Genomic DNA, 25,034 nt, shown 5'->3' with positions numbered 1-25,034 from the left:
CTTTAAAAATAAATAAATAAATTTTTATATGTTGTGTTTTCATTTTCATAAAGTTCAAAGAATCTTTTTTTTTTTTTTTTTTTTTTTTAAAGATTTATTTATTTATTCATTCAGAGAGAGCGAAGAGAGAGGCAGAGACACAGGCAGAGGGAGAAGCAGGCTCCATGCAGGAAGCCCGATGCGGGACCCGATCCTGGATCTCCAGGATCACACCCCGGGCTGCAGGCGGCGTTAAACCGCTGCGCCACCGGGGCTGCTCAGTTCAAAGAATCTTAAGTCCTCTTGATGCCTTATTTAATCCATGGATTGTTTAACATTTCACTATTAACCTAACTATATTTTATATTTTTTAAATAAATTAATTTTTTATTGGTGTTCAATTTACCAACATACAGAATAACACCCAGTGCTCATCCGGTCAAGTGCCCCCCTCAGTGCCCGTCACCCACTCACCCCCACCCCCCGCCCTCCTCCTCTTCCACCACCCCTAGTTCGTTTCCCAGAGTTAGGAGTCTTTATGTTCTGTCTCCCTTTCTGATATTTCCCACACATTTCTTCTCCCTTCCCTTATATTCCCTTTCACTATTATTTATATTCCCCAAATGAATGAGAACATACACTGTTTGTTCTTCTCCAATTGACTTACTTCACTCAGCATAATCCCTCCAGTTCCATCCACGTTGAAGCAAATGGTGGGTATTTGTCGTTTCTAATGGCTGAAGAATATTCCATTGTATACATAGACCACATCTTCTTTATCCATTCATCTTTCGATGGACACCGAGGCTCCTTCCACAGTTTGGCTATTGTGGACATTGCTGCTATAAACATCGGGGTGCAGGTGTCCCGGCGTTTCATGGCATCTGAATCTTTGGGGTAAATCCCCAGCAGTGCAATTGCTGGGTCGTAGGGCAGGTCTATTTTTAACTCTTTGAGGAACCTCCACACAGTTTTCCAGAGTGGCTGCACCAGTTCCCATTCTCACCAACAGTGTAAGAGGGTTCCCTTTACTCCACATCCTCTCCAACATTTGTGGTTTCCTGCCTTGTTAATTTTCCCCATTCTCACTGGTGTGAGGTGGTATCTCATTGTGGTTTTGATTTGTATTTCCCTGATGGCAAGTGATGCAGAGCATTTTCTCATGTGCGTGTTGGCCATGTCTATGTCTTCCTCTGTGAGATTTGTCTTCATGTCTTTTGCCCATTTCATGATTGGATTATTTGTTTCTTTGCTGTTGAGTTTAATAAGTTCTTTATAGATTTTGGATACTAGCCCTTTATCTGATACGTCATTTGCAAATATCTTCTCCCATTCTGTAGGTTGTCTTTTAGTTTTGTTGACTGTATCCTTTGCTGTGCAAAAGCTTCTTATCTTGATGAAGTCCCAAGAGTTCATTTTTGCTTTTGTTTCTTTTTCCTTCTTGGATGTATCTTGCAAGAAGTTACTGTGGCCGAGTTCAAAAAGGGTGTTGCCTGTGTTCTCCTCTAGGATTTTGATGGAATCTTGTCTCACATTTAGATCCTTCATCCATTTTGAGTTTATCTTTGTGTCTGGTGAAAGAGAGTGGTCTAGTTTCATTCTTCTGCATGTGGATGTCCAATTTTCCCAGCACCATTTATTAAAGAGACTGTCTTTCTTCCAATGGATAGTCTTTCCTCCTTTATTGAATATTAGTTGACCATAAAGTTCAGGGTCCACTTCTGGATTCTTTATTCTGTTCCATTGATCTATGTGTCTGTTTTTGTGCCAGTACCACACTGTCTTGATGACCACAGCTTTGTAGTACAACCTGAAATCTGGCATTGTGATGCCCCCAGATATGGTTTTCTTTTTTAAAATTCCCCTGGCTATTCGGGGTCTTTTCTGATTCCACACAAATCTTAAAATAATTTGTTCCAACTCTTTGAAGAAAGTCCATGGTGTTTTGATAGGGATTGCATTAAACGTGTATATTGCCCTGGGTAACATTGACATTTTCACAATATTAATTCTGCCAATCCATGAGCATGGAATATTTTTCCATCTCTTTGTGTCTTCCTCAATTTCTTTCAGAAGTGTTCTATAGTTTTGAGGGTATAGATCCTTTACCTCTTTGGTTAGGTTTATTCCTAGGTATCTTATGCTTTTGGGTGCAATTGTAAATGGGATTGACTCCTCAATTTCTCTTTCTTCAGTCTCATTGTTAGTGTATAGAAATGCCATTGATTTCTGGGCATTGATTTTGTATCCTGCCATGCTACCAAATTGCTGTATGAGTTCTAGCAATCTTGGGGTGGAGGCTTTTGGGTTTCCTAGGTAGAGTATCATGTCATCGGCAAAGAGGGAGAGTTTCACTTCTTCTTTCCCAATTTGAATGCCCTTAATGTCTTTTTGGTGTCTGATTGCTGAGGCTAGGACTTCCAATACTATGTTGAATAGCAGTGGTGAGAGTGGATATCCCTGTCTTGTTCCTGATCTTAGGGGAAAGGCTCCCAGTGCTTCCCCATTGAGAATGATATTTGCTGTGGACTTTTCGTAGATGGCTTTTAAGATGTCGAGGAAGGTTCCCTCTATCCCTACACTCTGAAATATATTTTATATTTGAAGTGAGATTCTTTTCACCACATGTAATGGGTCCTGCTTTTTTTATTCAGTCTGAAAGTCTGTCTCTTAATTGTTATTTTTATATTAAATATTTTCTAGGGGTGCCTGGGTGGTCAGTTGATTAAGCATCTGCTTTTGGTCTAGGTCATGATCCCAGAGTTCTGCGATCGAGCCCTGCATTGGGCTCTCTGCTCAGTGGGGAGCGTTTCTCACTCTCCTTCTGCTGTTCCCCTGCTTGTGCCCTTTGGTGTGCTCTCTCACTCTCTCCATTAAATAAATAAATAAAATCTTTCAAAAAATATTTTGTGGGGATCCCTGGGCGGCTTGGCGGTTTAGCGCCTGCCTTTGGCCCAGAGCACGATCCTGGAGTCCTGGGATCGAGTCCCATGTCGGGCTCCCGGCATGGAGCCTGCTTCTCCCTCCTCTTGTGTCTCCGCCTCTCTCTCTCCCTCCATCTCTATGTCTATCACAAATAAATAAATTTAAGATAAAATAAAATAAAACAACACCTCAAAAAAATACTTAAATATTTTGTGTAATTACTTATATGCATAGAGTAAAACCTACGCTCTTGCAGTAGTTTATTATTTATTTATTTATTTATTTATTTATTTATTTATTTATTATTATTTTTTTTTACTTTTCTGCCTTTGTTTGGTCTAATTGAGCCTTTTTTTCTTATTTGACTTCCTATTTTAAAAAAGTTTAGTTGTTACTATAAACTTTAAAATGTATATTTCTAAATTTTCAGAGCTCACTTTCAAATCACATTATACAATCTTACAAGTAGTATAAAGAATTTACAACAGTACATTCCCAATTTCCACCTCGTACCCCTGCTGGCAGATATTTTACTTTTATATGTATTATAAACGTAAACTATATTACTATATTAGTTTATATGCTTTCCTTTTAGAGATATTAAAAGCAAGAAAACAACACATTTTATTTTTATCTTCATTTATTATCTTCCCAATTCTCTTTCTTTGTGTTGATTCACTTTTCTGTGTGGCATCATATTCCTTCTCCCTGAAGAACATCTTTTAGCAGTGCAACTTTCTTAGAAATGTGTATTTAAAATTTTTGATTCTTCAGAAAGTTTTCATTTCTCCATTTTTGAGGAGATTTTCTTCTAGGTATAAAACTCTGGGATAAACAACAACAAAAAAAAATAAAACTCTGGGATGGTAAATTTTTTCTTCTAGCTCTTTAAGATTGTGATGCCAGGGACGCCTGGGTGGCCCAGAGGTTGAGCATCTGCCTATGGCCCAGGGCCTGTTCCTGGAGTCCCAGGATCCAGTCCCTCATTAGGCTCCCTGCATAGAGCCTGCTTCTCTCTTTGCCTGTGTCTCTGCCTCTCTCTCTCTGTCTCAGAAATAAATAAATAAAGTCTTTAAAAAAAAAAGATTATGATGCCATCATTTTCTTTCACTGTTTCTAATGAGAGATGGGCTGTAATTTTTCCTCTGTATGTAATGTATTATGTAATAGTGTCATTTACTATCTACTTTCAAGATTTCCTCTTTTGTTTTCAGGAGTTAGAATATGATATTTCTGTGTGTGTGTGTTGGTATTTGTACTTTTTGGTGTTCTTTGAACTTTTTAAATCTGTGGTTATTTGCCTGTTATTAAATTTCTGAAAAATCTATTTCATAATTTTTTTTCAAATATTTCTTCCACCTTTCTTTCATCTCTCTGATTCCAGTAGTGTGTGTGTTAGATGCTTGATATTATCTCAATACTGTTGCATGCTTTGTTTATTTTTAATGTTTTACTCATTTCTTTCCTTTTTGTGTTTCAGTTTGGGTATGTTATATTGATCTATCTTCAAGGTCACTGATTCTTTCTTCAACTTCTTTGAGTGTGAAATTATTTATTTTACCATGCATTTTTTCCTACCTTTTCCATTAAAGTTTTTAAAATATAAATTAGTGTTTTAAGTTTCAACATAATTGGATATATTTCCATTATCTGTGGCATACATAAATTTCATTCTATTGAATGTCTTTTCACAGGCAATGTGCCGGTTTTTCTTGCTTTTTCATGTGCCCTATTACTTTTGTTGTTAAAATTTTATGTATTCTTTATGGCAGTAGAGACTGAGGTAAATAGTTTTTATACCAGAAAATGGTCATGCCTTTTCTTCTGTTACCTCTATTGTGTGGTAATGTGAGTCAATCTAGTTTGGAATTGAGCTGAGTTAGGGTTTGTTGTTGCTATGGATATCTTAGGAGAACCACAAGTTTCAAGTTTTTCTTGGGCTATTCTTTATGTAGGGCTGGAGATCACTTACCAGAGGGCTTTTCTCATTATATACTCAACTCTGAGCTCTGGGTCTTCCCTAGGAGATGGTATTGTTGTTTCATTTTTTTGTTTGTTTGTTTTTTGAAAGGAAGAGAGAAAGGGAGTGGAGAGGGGCAGAGGGAGAGGAAGAGAGAGAAGCTTATGTAGGTCTATGCTCAGCATGAAGCCTGATGCAGGGCTCAATCTCAGGATCCTGAGATCATGACCTGAGCCAAAATCAAGGATCAGATGCCCAACTGACTGAGCCATCTAGTTGTCCCAGTTTTATTTTTTAAAAGATTTTATTTATTTATTTATTTATTTACTTACTTACTTACTTATTTATTTATGAGAGAGCAAGTGAAGGGAGGGTGGATGGCAAGGAGAGAAAATAATCTTGAGCAGATTCCTTGCTGAACATGGAGCCCAGCTCAATCTCACAACCCTGAGATCATGACCTGAGCCAAAATCAAGAGTCAGATGCTTAACCAAGTGAGCCACCCAGGTACCCTTTCCCATGAATTTTGCCTTAAGTAGCTCCTCTTTCCACTGTTTGTCTCTCTCCTATCCTTTTTCCAGCAACACTGTAGTGTTGCTTGTAATATTTGTTTTTCTGTTGGTGGTGGGTAGGAGAGAAATAATCTCTATATAGACTGTAGCTTTCTATATTCTAAGCAGAAACTGTAAATATGTCTTAATTTCAGCTTATGTGTATAGACAACACAATAGTTGCTAATTTCAGAGTCCTTCTCTGGGATGACCACCTAATAGAATAATTAATAGACTATGTGTCCCAAAGCATCCAGCCCAGTAAGGAATTTATCCTTCACCCATTAAGTCACTTATGAACTTTCTTCAGGAAACCAACAGGAAGCTAGGTGCTCTGAGATAGTAGCATTGTAAGCACAGTTGGAAACTTACAACATTTAGTTTTGAAGATGTTTTCGGTAAGACAGGATCATCTCCCTGTAAGTTGAATGTGCTCTAGTGCATTGGCAGAAAACGAGAAACTTCCATTTGAAGTCCAGATCATCTTTCTTACTTACTTCGTGGCAGATCTATAAGGCCTCTCTTTATTATATATAGGGTATTATGATCCTCAATAAAGAGAAACTAATAATTTAATCCATTATTTCCCAGCAGAGTAACTGTCTCAACAATTTTAGAATTGCCTTTTTGTACTGCAGATGATTTAAGTGCTGAGGTGAGTCCCAGTTTTCCGATATTATACTCACCCTAGCCTTTGTTGGTATTTTGACTCCTGGTTTAGAATTGGAAAAAATATATATTAGAACAGCTAGTTATTGCAATATGATAATTTTTCAGTTGAAACTTTTAGCTGATGTAGGAAGCTTTAAACGACAAATTAGGTTTCATAATATATTAATATGAGAAATCTTTCTCCTTTTCTGCTTGAAAATGCTCTAAGATGAGTGATTGCTGAATCTGAGAGGAAAAAAAAACATACAATGTCCCATTCCTTTATATAGGAGTAAGGATATTTAGTTTGAATCAGTAGGAGCTGCTGTTTTCAATTACGTTGGGTGGTAGCTTAAACTCCTAGGGCACAAAGTTATAGGGTGGCCCTTACACTTTCATGGTATCTAGCTCCAGGAATTCATGGCGAAGCTCTGAGAAATATCACCTCATGGCTCTAGGAGAGTTAAAGAACAGTCATTGTAAAACACATCCAGAGCATTTTCCATAAATCACAAAGATGTGATCTCTAGGTAAAAGAGTTGGGGAAAGGGAGTTGCTTTAATCCAAGTTCCCTCCAGCTTTCCTGGCTCACTAAAGGTAATAAAATAGTCAACATAGGTTAGGGTTTCAGTTAAATAAAACTATGAATACTGCTGCAAGGGAAGGAAGAAAGAGGGTGGCACTGGAGAAAAACATGTGACAGTTGTAGCGATACAGGGCTACTAAAGTATTGAGATTGGAGGATACCTGGGTAGCTCAGTTGGTTGTGTGACTGTCTCTTGATTTCAGCCCAGGTCATGATCTCATGGGTGGTGGGATCGAGCCCTGCTATGGGCCTCATGATCAGCAGGGAATCTGCTTGAAGTTTCTCTCCCTCTGCCCCTTCCCCAACTCTCTATCTCTCTTGAATAAATAAATCTTTTAAAAAATATTTTTAAAAGACTAAGATTTAGTCACATTATGGAATGCTTGCCTCCCCTATACCTTACCATCATCCCAATAGGGCTCTAGTATAAAAACAGTGGATTGCAGGGCTGCAAAAGTGTCTCAATTGGTTAAATTTCTGACTGTTGATTTCAGCTCAGGTTGTGATTTCAGAGTCATGAGATCTAGCTCCTCATTAGGCTCTGTGCTCAGAGGAGAGTCTGCTTCCCTCTCTCTCTCTCCCCTCTCCCCCCTCTCCTTCTGTCCTTCCCCTCTGCCTCATTTTCTCTCTCTCCAAATTAAATATTTTTTTAAAATCTTTAAACCAAACAAAGACAAAAAAAGTGGATTGCAGCTGAAAGAGCTGCAAGTGCAGACTTTCTCTGAGGGAGGAATATTTAGGGAAGCCCAAAGTCAAGAGAAGACCAAATAAAAAATGGATATGAGAGAAATTCAAAGCCTCTGGCAAACATTAAACATGATTTAATGTCTAGCCAGATTAATTTAATTAATTTAAATCCTCATAGTATAGGCCTATTTATTTCACTTCCTATATCTCAGTACTATATATACATTATATATATATATATAACTGATATATATATATATCAGTTCGTATATCTCAGTAATACATATAAATATGCATATTTATCTATTCAGTTCCTATATCTCAGATATATAGATATAGATATAGATATAGATATAGATATCAGTAACTTTGCCACAGAAAATTACAAGTCATGCCAAAGATGAAAAAAAAAAAAAACATTCTGGAAGGCAAAGCAATCATCACAATCAAACTCAGATGTTAAAATTATCTGATAGGGGGATCCCTGGGTGGCGCAGCGGTTTGGCGCCTGCCTTTGGCCCAGGGGCGATCCTGGAGACCCGGGATCGAATCCCACATCGGGCTCCCGGTGCATGGAGCCTGCTTCTCCCTCTGCCTGTGTCTCTGCCTCTCTCTCTCTCTCTGTAACTATCATAAATAAATAAAAATTAAAAAAAAATTTTAAATTATCTGATAGGGTTTTAAAAAAGAACTATAATTCTTGTGCCAAAGGCTATAATAAAAAAAGTAGACACCATACAACACCAGATGATTATGCAAGCAGAAATAATTAAAAGGAATTCTAGAAATTAAAAATAGTGTAACAAAAAATGAAGAGTGCCTTCTAGGTACATATCAGTAGGCTTGATACCGCTGAGGAAAAAAAATCAGTGAGCTTGAACTTGAAGATGGAGCAATTGAAACATTTCAAACTTAAATGCAAAGAGAAAATAGAATACAAATAATCTAGGGGTAGTATCAAAAGGTGTGACATACATGTAATTGGAAAACCATAAATAGAAGAAAGAAAGAAGCAGAAGACTTAGTAATAATAGCTAAGAGATTCCCCAAATTTAGGACAGACAAAAAACCATAGTTCCAAGAGGCTCAAAGAACACTAAGCAGAATAAATCTGAAACTAAACCAAATCAAACATACTTAGGTATACCATATTCACATTAAGACAAAAGGAAAATCTTGAGAGATTCCAAAGGGGAAAACATATATTATATACAGAGGAGCTAGGATAAGAATTAAAGCAGACTTCTAGTCAGAAATCATGTAAGAAGGGTGGAGTGAAAATTTAGTGTTGAAAAACACAAAACCACCAACCTAGAATTCATTACTAGTGAAATTATTCTTTAGAAGTGAAAATAGATACTTTCTCAGACAAAAACTTAGGGAACTCAGCACCAACAGACCTTTCCCACAAGAAATGCTAAAAGAAACTTTTTAGGAATAAGGAAAATAATATGAGTCAAAAACATAAGGAAAATAATATGAGTCAAAAACATGGATCTACATAAAGAAAGATAGATCACTGGAGAAGTAATGAGTGAAGATAAATTTGTTTTTCATTCTTAACTAAAAGAATGTTTAAAGCCACAGCAATTATAGTGTTTTGGTGATTTAGGGCGTGGATAATTGAAATCAATATGAGCATGCCATAAAAGATCTAAGGGAGGAATTGGGAATATTCTGTTTTAACGTACCTGTACTACACTTGAAGCTGTATAATATTATTTGAAAGTGGACATAGATCAGTTTAAAATATATATTGTAAACTCTAGGGCAGTGGCTAAAGTAATTTAAAAAATTTAATAGACTAAGGAGATGAAACTGACTCATATAAACTGTTCACTTTAAAACAGAAAAAGCAGAAAGAGAGGGAAAAGAAACAAATAGAAAACAGTAATAAACATGGTAGACAGTAATCTGGCTATACCGCTAATTACTTTAAAAGTAAGGAGTCTAAATAAACCAATAAAAAGACATTGCCAGTGTGGTTAAAAAATGAGACTCAGGGATCCCTGGGTGGCGCAGCGGTTTGGCGCCTGCCTTTGGCCCAGGGCGCGATCCTGGAGACCCGGGATCGAATCCCACATCGGGCTCCCGGTGCATGGAGCCTGCTTCTCCCTCTGCCTGTGTCTCTGCCTCTCTCTCTCTCTCTCTCTCTGTGACTATCATAAATAAATAAAAATTAAAAAAAAAATGAGACTCAACTCTATGTTGTTTACAAAAGAAATGAAAACAAAATACCCCAGAACACTTCAGATATAAAGATGCAGATAGGTGAAAAGTAAAGGGGAGGATAAAAATACCATTGCAACTTGAATAAAAAGATAGAGTAACTATGTTAATTTTAGACAGAGCAGCCTTCCAAGCAGACTTCAACGATAAAGAGGATCATGACATAATGATAAAGGGGCAAATTCTACAAGAATATAAAACAATTGTAAAAGTGTATACCTTTAACAAAATAACATCAAAATATAGGAGACAAAAAATTATAGAACTGAAAGGAGAAACAGATAAATCCACTGTTGCAGTTGAATACTTCAGTACCTCACTGTCAGTAATTGATAGATGAAACAGGTAGATAACAAGTAACGATACAGGAGACCTGAACTTCACTATCAATCAGCTTGATCTAATGGACACTATAGAATATTCCGCCAACAATAGAATTAAATTTTTCTCAGGTTCACAGGGAACATTAACCAAGATACAATATTTTTAGAGCCATAAAATACTCCATATACACCATAAAAATTTAAGAAAAGAGGAATCATACAAAATGTTCTCAAACCATAATAGAAGTAAGCTGGAAATCAAAAACACAAAGCTGGAAAATCTCCAGATCTCTGGAAATTAAAGAAAACACTTCTAAGAATACACAGGTCAAAGAACAAGTCTCAAGAGAAATTTAAAAGTATTTTAAACTAAATGTAAGTGAATGTAACAACTTACCAAAATTTGTGGAATATCATGAATATATAGCTTGGTGGGAAATTTATAGCATTAAATAGGTATGTTAGAAGAGAGATAAAAAATCAATAACCCAAGTTTTCGCTTTAAAAAGATAAAGACACAGATGTCAAGTCAAAGTCAGGAGTAGGAGTCATAAGCACGTAAGCACAGCAGAATCATAAGAAGAGAAAAGATACCTTTGGAGAGAAAGTGAAGGGAGAAAATAAACTGTGACATAAGACAGGTCCTTGGGAAAGGAACAGCATTAAAGGAAGGGGCAGATTGAAAAGAGTCTGTGATGAAGACTAAGAGTAAATGGTCAGAGAGAGTCAGGGAAAGGCATGAGAGGATGAAGGTTATGGAAATCAAGAGAAAATGGAATTTTGAGAACAAGGCAGTTGTCAATTCTAAAAATTCAGGAAGAAAGTCTAATAAGATTAGGATTGCAAAACACCAATTGAATCAGGATATTATGTCGTTGGTAACTTCAAACACGGCCATTTCAGAGAAATGGTGAGGGTCACAGGAAGAGATTTATGACCATTGCCAGAGACCCTGAAAGTGTGGAGGGAGCAGAACCTGAGAGTAGCAAAGGGAATTATTGTTAAGAAAATTAAGATTAAAATTAAGACAATTTTAAGAAGTCTATTCATTATAGGGTAAAAAGGGGGAGCTTCAGTGGCACACATGGACAAAGTACTTTGCTTTTTAAAAAAGTAAAAGAGAACATTGGTAGTTTTATATTTGAGGTAAAGAATCAGCTGATAGGGAGACGCTGAGCATGTAGCAAGGAAAAGGAAACTCTCAGAAAAGAAAGTGGAAATAGAAACAGTACAGAATTTTGGAATAGGAGCTGGTTTCAGGCTGGTTATGAACATGGCCACCTCATCCTCTGAAATTGGATGGTAATAAGTACAAATAGAAGTCTGTTTTTTTTTTCCCCCAGGGGTAGGGACATTGGGACAATTCAAGTCTGATTATCCTGACTCATGTGTGCTTTCTTGGTGATATAGGAGGTCATATCACTTGATGAGGAACAAATGAGAAAATATTGGATTAAGATACTTGGGTAAAGTGTTAAAATTTTAGAAAAGACACCAAGAGAATGAGGATGAAATTTATGAGTAGACAAAAGAGATTTCTGTGAGACACTAAAATTATAATTCTCAAGTCTGTCATGGCATCAATTCAAGTGATTGCATAGGTAGATAAATATGAGTATAGAGCAGATGAATTATAGGATTGACCTCTGACTGGGGAATTGTAGTAGAAGGGCCATTATAGTAGAAGGAGGGGGTGGGTTAGGTCGATGAGGTTGTGTGAGAGAGAGCGCTTTAGGGAATCTGCCATGGTGCTTGGAGTGGAAATGAAGACCATTTGAGCTGATGAGATACAGGAAGCATGGGGCTTGAATGGATAGATCACATGGTTCTTGCAAGCATCTAGGATGATGCCAGGAATTGGCAAAGAGTTATGTTAATGTGGGCAAGAGCTGGCATAGTTTAATTTGGTAGCTATTTTATTAAAATTTATTCAATTTTCTTGAAACTCACTTAAATGCAGTAACTATGTCTGTATCCCAAAGCCTTCAGCTTTTCTTGTACTTTAATATATGCTTGGCTGCATGTTTAGATGATATACTCATAGTCTAATTTTTCTAGGAATCCAGGAGGATTCAAGACTTGTGATGAGTCTTAGTGGGAATTTCAGCTAAAACAAGATAATGAAAAAATAGTGGGTGATTCATTTTTCCAATATACTATGGTTTGACTGAATTGTTAGTGAATCCTGGAGTAATTATGCATATTCTATTAGCTCATGTAGAATACATTCAGAATCTGAGGAATTTAAAATTCATTGTTTCTATACACGACTTAAGGCTAGTTATAGGACTGACACAATTTTCAACAGAGATTCAAGTTCTATTCCTTACAAATTATGGATTGGTATGACATTTAACAATGCTCACAAATAGTAGCGTGATATAGAATACTGAGCTTTGAGATACAGTACCTAGAATTGTTGAAATTTGTAAGGCAAAAAGAAAACACAAGCTGTGTGGGGTAGATGGATATCTAGGATAAAAGTCATAAAATATGTTTTTTTTCATTGTTTCATCTTATTTTATTAGATGACACACAGTATTTTATTAGTTTCTGGTGTACAACATAGTGACTTGACAAGTTTATACATTGTGATGTTCACCACAAGTATAGCTACCATCTGCTTCATTATATCACCGATTGTATTCTTTATTCTCTGCTTTTTATTTCTGTGACTTATCGTCCATAACCACCTACTACCCCCCCTTCTGTCACCCATCAGTTTGTTCTCTGTATTTATAGTTCTGATTCTGCTTTTTGTTTACTCATTTCATTTCACATTCCCTTTATAAGTAGAGTCATATGATATTTGTCTTTCTCAGTCTGATTTATTGTACTTAGCATAATACTCTCTAGGTCCATCCATCTGTCTCAAATGGCATGATCTTACCCTTCTCAATGGCTGTATAATACTCCATTATGTATATACTACATTTTCCTTATCCACTTATCTGTTGATGGGCACTTTGGTTTCTTCCATGTCTTGGCTTTTGTAAATAATGCTCCAATAGACATAGAGGTCCTATATCTTTTAGTTAGTGTTTTCATTTTCTCTGGGTAATTACCCAAAGTGAGATTATTAGATCATATATTTCTATTTTTTAATTTTTTGAGGGAACTCCAAACTATTTTCTACAGTGACTATCCCATTTTACATTCCCCCTGATAGTACACAAGAACTCCTTTTTATCTACATCCTCGCCCATACTTATTGTTTCTTATCTTCTTGATTTTAGCCATTCCAGCAGGTGTGAGGTGTATTGCACTGTGGTTCTGATTTGCATTTCCCTGATGATAAGTGATGTTGAGCTTCTTTTAATGTATCTGTTTACTATATGTGTATCTTCTTTGGAAAACGTCTATTCAGGTCCTCCGCCCATTTTTTAATTGGTTTGGGGTTTTTGTTGTTTTGTTTTGTTTTTGGTGTAGAGTTGTATAAGTTCTTTATAGGTTTTGAGTATTAATCCCCTTATCAGATATATCATTTGCAAAACAACCAGAAAAGAAATTTTTAAAATGGTAATAGGTACATACCTATTAATTACTTTAAATGTAAATGGCCTAAATGTTCCAATTAAAGACAGAAAGTGGCAGAATGGATAAAAAAAGCAAGACCCATCTAAATGCTGCCTACAAGAGACTCACCTCAGACCTAAAGATGCATATAGGATGAAGTGAGGGGGTGGAAAAATGTCCACCACGCAAATGAAAGTGGGGAAAAAAAGCTGGAAGCTCCATAAAATATGAATTTTGTGCTGTAGTTATTAAAATCCTGCCTGAACCTGAGTGACACTGCAGTGCTAAAGTTCTATGATTAATAAAATGAAGGGATCAGAGGTATGCTGGATCTTCTCTAACTTTGAAATTCTATTACTTTTCTATGTCATAGTTTAGTTTGCTTTTTTTTTTAATATTGAAAATGCCTGCATTTACTTCTGTTGTGTTCCTTCCTGAGTAGAAGGTAATGCCAGGATATGGAGAAACCACCATTACAATTGCAGTAATCTTTACTGACTTTCAATTCCAATCCAGACTTGCGTATATTTTATTCCATCTTCATGTTCTTGGTGTTTAGGAAGAAAAATTAAATTCTTGGAACAATACTAGGACTTTCTGAGTAAGTGATGGTTAATGATACAGAAATGACTTGTAACTGATTACTTTGTATCCAAAACCAGATGTTTGAGGGAGAAAAAAACTTTGATCAACTTTGTTTTTACTACTCAGCAAATAGATCCTACACCCATCAGAAGAAGAGAGTTATTTAAGATTTGAGCAGAACTCAACGAAATCGAGACCAGAAGAACTGTGGAACAGATCAACAAAACCAGGAGTTGGTTCATTGAAAGAATTAATAAGATAGATAAATCATTAGCCAGCCTTATTAAAAAGAAGAGGGAGAAGACTCAAATTAATAAAATCATGAATGAGAAAGGAGAGATCACTACCAACACCAAGGAAATACAAACGATTTTAAAAACATATTATGAACAGCTATACGCCAATAAATTAGGCAATCTAGAAGAAATGGACGCATTTCTGGAAAGCCACAAACTACCAAAACCGGAACAGGAAGAAATAGAAAACCTGAACAGGCCAATAACCAGGGAGGAAATTGAAGCAGTCATCAAAAACCTCCCAAGACACAAGAGTCCAGGGCCAGATGGCTTCCCAGGGGAATTCTATCAAATGTTTAAGGAAGAAACCATACCTATTGTACTAAAGCTGTTTGGAAAGATAGAAAGAGATGGAGTACTTCCAAATTTGTGCTATGAGGCCAGCATCACCTTAATTCCAAAACCAGACAAAGACCCTACCAAAAGGGAGAATTACAGACCAATAGCCCTGATGAACATGGATGCAAAAATTCTCAACAAGATACTAGCCAATAGGATCCAACAGTACATTAAGAAAATTATTCACCATGACCAAGTAGGATTTATCCCCAGGACACAAGGCTGGTTCAACACTCGTAAAACAATCAATGTGATTCATCATATCAGCAAGAGAAAAACCAAGAACCATATGATCCTCTCATTAGATGCAGAGAAAGCATTTGACAAAATACAGCCTCCATTCCTGATCAAAACTCTTCAGAGTGTAGGGACAGAGGGAACTTTCCTTGACATCTTAAAAGCCATCTATGAAAAGCCCACAGAAAATATCATTCTCAATGGGGAAGCACTGGGAGCCTTTCCCCTAAGATCAGGAACAAGACAGGGATATCCACTCTCACCACTGCTATTCAACCTAGTACTGGAAGTCCTAGCCTCAGGAATCAGACACCAAAAAGACATTAAAGGCATTCAAATTGGCAAAGAAGAAGTGAAACTCTCCCTCTTTGCTGATGACATGATACTCTACCTAGAAAACCCAAAAGCCTCCACCCCAAGATTGCTAGAACTCATACAGCAATTTGATAGCGTGGCAGGATACAAAATCAATGCCCAGAAATTAATGGCATTTCTATACACCAACAATGAGACTGAAGAAAGAGAAATTGAGGAGTCAATCCCATTTACAATTGCACCCAAAAGCATAAGATACCTAGGAATAAACCTAACCAAAGAGGTAAAGGATCTATACCCTAAAAACTATAGAACATTTCTGAAAGAAATTGAGGAAGACACAAAGAGATGGAAAAACATTCCATGCTCATGGATTGGCAGAATTAATATTGTGAAAATGTCAATGTTACCCAGGGCAATATACACGTTCAATGCAATCCCTATCAAAATACCATGGACTTTCTTCAGAGAGTTAGAACAAATTATTTTAAGATTTGTGTGGAATCAGAAAAGACCTCGAATAGCCAGGGGAATTTTAAAAAAGAAAACCATATCTGGGGGCATCACAATGCCAGATTTCAGGTTGTACTACAAAGCTGTGGTCATCAAGACAGTGTGGTACTGGCACAAAAACAGACACATAGATCAGTGGAACAGAATAAAGAATCCAGAAGTGGACCCTGAACTTTATGGTCAACTAATACTCGATAAAGGAGGAAAGACTATCCATTGGAAGAAAGTCTCTTCAATAAATGGTGCTGGGAAAATTGGACATCCACATGCAGAAGAATGAAACTAGACCACTCTCTTGTACCAGACACAAAGATAAACTCAAAATGGATGAAGGATCTAAATGTGAGACAAGATTCCATCAAAATCCTAGAGGAGAACACAGGGAACACCCTTTTTGAACTTGGCCACAGTAACTTCTTGCAAGATACATCCACGAAGGCAAAAGAAACAAAAGCAAAAATGAACTCTTGGGACTTCATCAAGATAAGAAGCTTTTGCACAGCAAAAGAAACAGTCAACAAAACTAAAAGACAACCTGCAGAATGGGAGAAGATATTTGCAAATGACATATCAGATAAAGGGCTAGTATCCAAGATCTACAAAGAACTTATTACACTCAACAGCAAAGAAACAAACAATCCAATAATGAAATGGGCAAAACACATGAAGACAAATCTCACAGAGGAAGACATAGACATGGCCAACACGCACATGAGAAAATGCTCTGCATCACTTGCCATCAGGGAAATACAAATCAAAACCACAATGAGATCCCACCTCACACCAGTGAGAATGGGGAAAATTAACAAGACAGGAAACCACAAATGTTGGAGAGGATGCGGAGAAAAGGGAACCCTCTTACACTGTTGGTGGGAATGGGAACTGGTGCAGCCACTCTGGAAAACTGTGTGGAGGTTCCTCAAAGAGTTAAAAATAGACCTGCCCTACGACCCAGCAATTGCACTGCTGGGGATTTACCCCAAAGATTCAGATGCCATGAAACGCCGGGACACCTGCACCCCGATGTTTATAGCAGCAATGTCCACAATAGCCAAACTGTGGAAGGAGCCTCGGTGTCCATCGAAAGATGATGGATAAAGATGTGGTCTATGTATACAATGGAATATTCCTCAGCCATTAGAAACGACAAATACCCACCGTTTGCTTCGACGTGGATGGAACCGGAGGGTATTAGGCTGAGTGAAGTAAGTCAGTCGGAGAAGGACAAACAGTGTATGTTCTCATTCATTTGGGGAATATAAATAATAGTGAAAGGGAATAGAAGGGAAGGGAGAAGAAATGGGTGGGAAATATCAGAAAGGGAGACAGAACATAAAGACTCCTAACTCTGGGAAACGAACTAGGGGTGGTGGGAGGGGAGGAGGGCGGGGGGTGGGGGTGAATGGGTGACCGGCACTGAGGGGGACACTTGGCGGGATGAGCACTGGGTGTTATTCTGTATGTTGGTAAATTGAACACCAATAAAAAATAAATTTAATTTAAAAAAAAGAAAAAGAAAGAAAAAAAACAGAAAAAAAAAAAACCAAAAAACAAAAAACTTTGTTTTTACCACACAACAGGGACTGGGAACTGAAGGATAAGATAGTTAAGAAGTATGAACTGACATTTTCTTTCCCTCCTTCCACCCACTGCTTTCTCTGGGTCAGTCACTTCTACTACGCTATGATTCTGCTCCTGTTTTTGCAGGAGGACCAGTTTTCATTATGGGTGGTGCAAGCACCATAACACATGGCTCCTTCTTCTTCATCTCACTTTCCAAGAATGGGAGCTTGAATTTGAGAGTTTTGCAGCTTTATATCAGAAATATCATGTCTCTCACCTTTCATCTTCAGGACTTTAATATTTCAAGTAAATAAGCAAACTGGTTCTAATATTGAAGCTTGTGACATTTGTCTGGTCATTCATTTCTAGGTCAAACTGCTTCCTTACCCTCTGTACCTTAGCTGGGCTGTTTCCTATCATGCCAAAGGATCTTGAGTCCATATTTATTAACCTTCTGGCTAAATTCTTTATATAGTGTTTAATCATCAGCCTTTTGTAAAGTGTAAATAAATTACAGACCCCTTATCTGGGGCAATCATTGCCATTTTTCAGATGAAACCAATTATATTTCCTGAAAATAATCATTGAATGGGTCTATACAGCATACACTTAATTTTTTCACTCATTTTTAGTTGTTCCTTTATTACAAGTATGAATTGCATTTCTAGACTGGTATATGTACTTTTCTTTCTGCTGATGCCTTTGTAGTATTCTAAAAAGCATGTCTTCAATGAGGAGTAGTCGAGAAATAGTGCCTCCTAATTTCTATCTTCCCAGGAGGTACTTAAGAATTAAATTCCTCTATTTCACAAGTTGCCATGATGTTTGACAGAGGAATACACACTGCAGCAGTTTTATAGCGTGGCAGAGGAAGATGCCAGTCTTAAAGGTAAGAGAGCAGAGAATAATGGCTAAACTCTTCCCTTAATGGGGGTCTCATTGCCATATAATCATTTAGCACCTTGAGTACTGAGATGACTAGTAAAATCACTGTGTTGCAGTTGTCTGATAATATTAGAAAGCTTTGGACTCTAAGAAATTTGATGGAGTCATTAAATATTTGATTACATGAATTCATATGTGCTTCCTTTCCAGAAGCCTCTGAGTACATGCCAGATATCTATGAGGAAGCAGGGATGGGGAGATATTCGCTTAAGCAATAGTCAGACCTCCTAATTTATTTCTATATGCTGAAGATTGATATAATTTGGGAGGGGGGGTGAATCAAGGACTTTAGTGGAATTGGGGGAAGAGTTCTTTTAAAAAAATTCTATATAAGTAGATAAAGAACTTTGCATATGACCGTCTTTTTGGTTTAGATCAATCTGACATGCTCAAAATTATGAAGTATTATGATACAGAGTATTTTTACCCTTCAGAGCCAATAGTGGGGAATATTGTCCTGTACTCTATACTATTTTTAAGCAGCTCTTCTTGTTACAAAGATGTATATTGCTGCCTTAAATGAGCCTCTGCCTCATGCTGACTTAATAATGGCATGAAGCCACAATTGTATTAGCTCTGATATGGGGGAGCCCCAAATAATTCATTGTGATGTTATGACTCATTTCTTTAATATTGCTCTCAAAGGCTGGACAGAAGGCAGCCAGATACTCAAGATGGCAATAAAGCAATCGTCTGCTCCTGGAATGATTTGAATATATTTGTACACACCTAGAAATAATTTTAAAATTTAAGAATATATATCTTTCTTCCCCTTAACAAGTTTACTGGCCACTTCCACATCCTACTTATTTTCCCCTTCTATTTCTCCTTCTGATACTAAGAAAGGAAGAGCATATGTTTTTCAGTCTTCAGGAATTGAATTTGGAGGGTTTTCCCATCCCACATATGTACTGCCATGAAATCCACAAGATGAGCTACAAACCTTATTAAATTATCTGAGGAAAGCCCCAGCTTTAAAAATCTTGCCTTTGTGCATCTAAATTTCCTTAGATCTGGACATGGAAACTTACCATGCTTTTCCTGATTGTCCTAACCAGTGACTGACTAGAGATACTGATTAATGTTCCTCTACTATTTTGCATGTTGGTCTCTTTCCTTCTTTTCCAGTCTCTTTTCCTTCTTTCTTTCTTTCTTTCTTTCTTTCTTTCTTTCTTTCTTTCTTTCTTTCTTTCTTTCTTTCTTTCTTTTTTCTTTCTTTCTTTCTTTCTTTTCTTTCTTTCTTTCTTTCTTTCTTTCTTTCTTTCTTTCTTTCTTTCTTTCTTCTTTCTTCTTTTTCTTTCTTTTTTTTGTATATATTTTTTTTATTGGAGTTTTATTTGCCAACATATAGTATAACACCCAGTGCTCATCCCATTAAGTGCCCCCCTCAGTGCCCAACTCTTTTCTTGCTTTAAACTGTATTTTAGCTTTTTTACCTCCAGCTAATGGAGATACTCCCAGGAATATAGACCGGTGATATAGAGGTTGGAAGTGTGCCAGCAGACACATTAGGTTTCTTCTCCCACCCCAAACCAATCGTCTGAAGTTCTTAAATGAGAATTTTGAATTCGGTTTAAAAAATAGAGGGAGATTAGCTCTAGTGTTTAAAGAGTTCACATCTTCCTTCATTTTTCACATCTGTCTTTTTCAGGGAAGAGTTTGCAGATGGCCAGGTGATATGACAGTGCTGTTAGTATGGAGTAGAGTTCTCATTTCTATATGATCATAGTCATGTTCTCTTAAGATTCTGTACTGCATTTGCATCTTATTCCAAAGGAAAACAAAAAAAAAGTTAATAATAGAATTTATAGGAAATTTATTTAGTAGACATCAGAGTAGACTGTTGGGCTACTATACACTAACAATAGGGTGAGTATCCTCCAGTTATCTGAATAGGGTTCTTTTAAGTTATTTTGTGAAATAAATAGCATAAACTTGTAAATTGTCAGCCATAACTCTAGTATTCTTCTTTATCTGAATTTTTCTCTTAATGAAGGATTCACAAAGAAGTAGTTCATAATTAAAATTATCTAGAAATATAGCAAATTTTATTTCTAGCTATTATTTTTTTGAGTTCAAAACAAGCACGTTTTTCCTCAATGGGGAAGAAATGACAATTTATATCTTCCTTATGCAGATGCCCTGCTCGCAAAGGAATATTTAATTTAGGATTAAATTAACTTGGTTTCAACAGTTGTACTTGTGATCCTTGAGGACCTGACCCTTGAAGAAGCTCTCTTTTCCTCGTCGTGTATACCCTGTTATTTTTTTGTGGTGTTGCGTGGTGGTTTTCAGCTGCTGGAAAAAAAATGCTGAAACATGCACTGATCCTTGCCAATGCTCAGGAAGGATGTCAGAGTAACATTGACCTTTCATTCCAACCTCAGCACCTGTTTTTTTTTCCCCCAAATCGATTTCAGTGCAACAAAAACACATCATTGAATGTGCTCAGAAATTAATGGATTTTTAGTGAAATAATCTGTGGTAAAGGCATAGGGGGTAGTAACTCAGTCATAGCAATGAGTGCCTCAATGTTATAAAACCTAAACCTTAAATACCTTACATTCATATTTGAATACAAACTCTCTGATTGTTTAAAGACCTTTGGAGGCTGTTTAGAGAGTATTTATCATTCATCACATTGTACCTTCTAGGCGAGACTATTTCATTTCTATCATTACCTAGAAATTCTAATAAAGTGAATTCGCTTACTTTATATATAGCCCTCTGCTTTTGGGCCATACCTACCACAATGTAAGTCTATATAATTCAGGCCTCTCAATAATCCCGGATAATCTTATTCTACCTGCTTTCTTACTAGGAAATTCATTCATCTCTGTAAGTTGTGTATTGGAAAATGGCAAGCCTCATAGCCCTTAGCTTTCAGTGGTGACTCATTCTGAGATGCTGGAGATAGGTAGCATATGAGAGGATGGGTTGGCAGATACTGGGAGTGTAGTTGCCAACCTAACCCTCTTATCTATTACTCCAAAGAGCAGGGTGTCTTTCTTGGTTGCCTTGCCTAGCTACTCTTTGCCCAGGAGGCTCACTCTGAACCAATGGCTCATGGAGCCTCTTCTCAACCCACGTTCTCACCAGGTTAGTGCCCTGGTCACAGTGATTCCTCCTACTGGCCAGCTTCATTCATGGCTCTCCAAAGTAGCTAATTCTTTTTTTTTAATGTATATTTTATATTGGAGTTTGATTTGCCAACATATAACACCCAGTGCTAATCCCACAAAGATACACTAAGATTAGTTTAGGAAGTACAATTGCCCATCCTGAGGTTTACAAACAAATAAATAAACAAATAAATTTATCGGCTGTATAATGTCAATTGTATCTCAAAGTATGATGTACAGTGTGAATATCATCAGTTTGAATTCACATTTTCATTTCAGTAAGATTTTAAAGACAGGGACACCTGGGTGGTTCAGTCAGTTGAGCAACCGACTATTCGTTTTGGCTCAAGTCATGATACCATGGGGCATGGACTAGAACCCCACATCAGGTTCCCCAGTTGGCTGGAAGTCTGCTCGAGGGTTCTCTCCTGCCCCTCCCCTCACTCATACGAGTGCACACACACTATCTGTCTTTCACTCTAAAATAAATAAATATTTTATCTTATTTTTATTTATTTATTTTTGCATTTTTATTGGAATTCGATTTGCCAACATATAGCATAACACCCAGTGCTCATCCCACCAAGTGCCCCCCTCAGTGTGCGTCACCTAATGACCCACTCTCCCACTGCCCACCTCCCCTTCCAATGCCCCTTGTTCCATTCCCAGAGTTAGGAGTCTTTCATGTTCTGTCTCCCTCTCTGATATTTCCCACTCATTTTCTCTCCTTTCACCTTTAATCCCCTTCACTATTTTTTATATTCCCCAAATAAATGAGACCATATAATGTCTGTCCTTCTCCGATCGACTTATTTCACTCAGCATAATACCCTCCAGTTCCATCCACGTCGAAGCAAACGGTGGGTATTTGTCGTCTCTAATGGCTGAGGAATATTCCATTGTACACACAGACCACAGCTTCTTTATCCATTCATCTGTCGATGGGCACCGAGGCTCCTTCCACAGTGTGGCTATTGTGGACATTGCTGCTAGAAACATCGGGGTGCAGGTGTCCCGGCGTTTCACTGCATCTATACAGATGGGGTACAACTGGGTACTCTAAGTCTTTGAGGAACCTCCACACAGTGTTCCAGAGTGGCTGCACCAGTTCACATTCCCACCACCAGTGCAGGAGGGTTCCCCTTTCTCCACATCCTCTCCAACATTTGTGGTTTCCTGTCTTGTTAATTTTCCCCATTCTCACTGGTGTGAGGTGGGATCTCATTGTGGTTTTGATTTGTAGTTCCCTGATGGCCAGTGATGCGGAGCATTTTCTCATGGGCTCGTTGACCACGTGTATGTCTTCTTTGGTGAAACTTCTGTTCCTGTCTTCTGCCTATTTCATGACTGGATGGTTGGTTTCTTTGCTGTTGAGTTAATAAGTTCTTTATAGATCTTGGATACTAGCCCTTTATCTGATAGGTCATTTGCAAAGGTCTTCTCCCATTCTGCAGGTTGTCTTTCAGTTTTGTTGACTGTTTCTTTTGCTGTGCAGAAGCTTTTTATCCTGATTAGTCCCAATAGTTCATTTTTGCATTTGTTTCCCTTGCCTTCATGGATGTATCTTGCAAGAAGTTGCTGTGGCCAAGTTCAAAAAGGGTGTTGCCTGTGTTCTCCTCTAGGATTTTGATGGATTTTTGTCTCACTTGTAGATCTTTCATCCATTTTGAGTTCATCTTTGTGTCTGGTGTAAGAGAATGGTCTAGTTTCATTCTTCTGCACGTGGCTGTCCAATTTTCCCAGCACCATTTATTGAAGAGACCGTCCTTTATCCAGTGGATAGTATTTCCTGCTTTGTCGAAGATGAGTTGACCATAGAGTTGAGGGGCCATTTCTGGGTTCTGTTCCATTGATCTATGTGTCTGTTTTTGTGCCAGTACCACACTGTCTTGATGTCCACAGCTTTGTAGTACAGCTTGAAATCTGGCATTGTGATGCCCCTGGCTTCCCCTGGCTATTCGGGGTCTTTTCTGATTCCACACAAATCTTAAGATGATTTGTTCTAACTCTCTGCAGAAAGTCCATGGTATTTTGATAGGGATTGCATTAAATGTGTAAGTTGCCCTGGGCAGCATTGACATTTTCACAATATTAATTCTTCCAACCCATGAGCATGGAATATTTTTCCATCTCTTTGTGTCTTCCTCAATTTCTCTCAGAAGTGTTCTGTAGTGTTTAGGGTATAGATCCTTTACCTCTTTGGTTAGGTTTATTCCTAGGTATCTTATGCTTGTGGGTGCAATTGTAAATGGGATTGATTCCTTCATTTCTCTTTCTTCAGTCTCATTGTTAGTGTATACAAATGCCACTGATTTGTGGGCATTGATTTTGTATCCTGCCACACTGCTGCATTGCTGTGAGTTCTAGCAGTCTTGGGGTGGAGTCTTTTGGGTTTTCCTGGTACACTATCATGTCATCGGCAAAGAGGGAGAGTTTGACTTCTTCTTTGCCAATTTGAATGCCTTTTATTTCTTTTTGTTGCCTGATTGCTGAGGCTAGGACTTCTAGGACTATGTTGAATAGCAGTGGTGAGAGTGGACACCCCTGTCGTGTTCCTGATCTTAGGGGAAAGGCTCCCAGTGTTTCCCCAGTGAGAATGATATTTGCTGTGGGCTTTTCGTAGATGGCTTTTAAGATGCTGAGGAATGTTCCCTCTATCCCTATACTCTGAAGAGTTTTGATCAGGAATGGGCACTGTATTTTGTCAAATGCTTTCTCTGCATCTATTGAGAGGATCCTATGGTTCTTGTTTTTTCTCTTGTTGATATGATCTATCATGTTGATTCTTTTATGACTGTTGAACCAGCCTTGCATCCCGGGGATAAATCCCACTTGGTTGTGGTGAATAATCTTCTTAATGTCCTGTTGGATCCTATTGGCTACTATCTTGGTGAGAATTTTTGCATCTGTGTTCATTCTCATTTATGGTGGGGTCTTTGTCTGGTTTTGGAATTAGGGTGATGCTGGCCTCATAAAAAGAGCTTGGAAGTATTCCATCATTTTCTCTGCTTCGGAACATCTTTAGTAGAATAGGCATTATTTCTTCTCTAAATGTTTGAAATATTTCTTTTTTAAAGAGAGATTGTAAAGACACATGTGATTCTCTACTATTCTACTTATCACAACAGTGGTTTTTCAAAGCTATTCAGGTCTGTTTTAATGATTTGTTACATATCTAGTAAAGGACTGATTTAGCTTTAAAAGATTAAAGAATAGAATTTAATTAAATTTAATTAAATTTTGGACTTCTTTTTAAAAAATGCATTAGGAGCCAAGCTAGAGTGGGATAAGGTATTTCAACGCATACAATTGAAACTGTCAAAAGATCTAAATCTAAAATATATGAATTACATCTTCATGATATCATGACTTGAGCCAAAACGAAGAGTCGGTTGCTCAACTGACTGAACCACCCAGGTGTCCTGTCCTTAAAATCTTACTGAAATAAAAATGTGAATTCAAACTGATGATCATTCACACTGTACATCATACTTTGAGATACAATTGACATTATACAGCCGATAAATTTATTTGTTTATTTATTGTTTGTAAACTGCAGGATGGGCAATTGTACTTCCTAAACTAATCTTAGTCTATCTTTGTCTAAGTCACTCTATTCTTCATGGCCAATTAATTATCCAATGAAGGTGAATCTATTTATCTTAACAAATACTTGCAATAACTTCTCACTGATTAAGGATAAATTCCTTCC

The sequence above is a fragment of the Canis aureus genome, chromosome 34 (genome assembly GCF_053574225.1).
Source record: "Canis aureus isolate CA01 chromosome 34, VMU_Caureus_v.1.0, whole genome shotgun sequence".
NCBI classification, from domain to species: Eukaryota; Metazoa; Chordata; class Mammalia; order Carnivora; family Canidae; genus Canis; species Canis aureus.
This window is presented reverse-complemented; position numbering follows the sequence as displayed.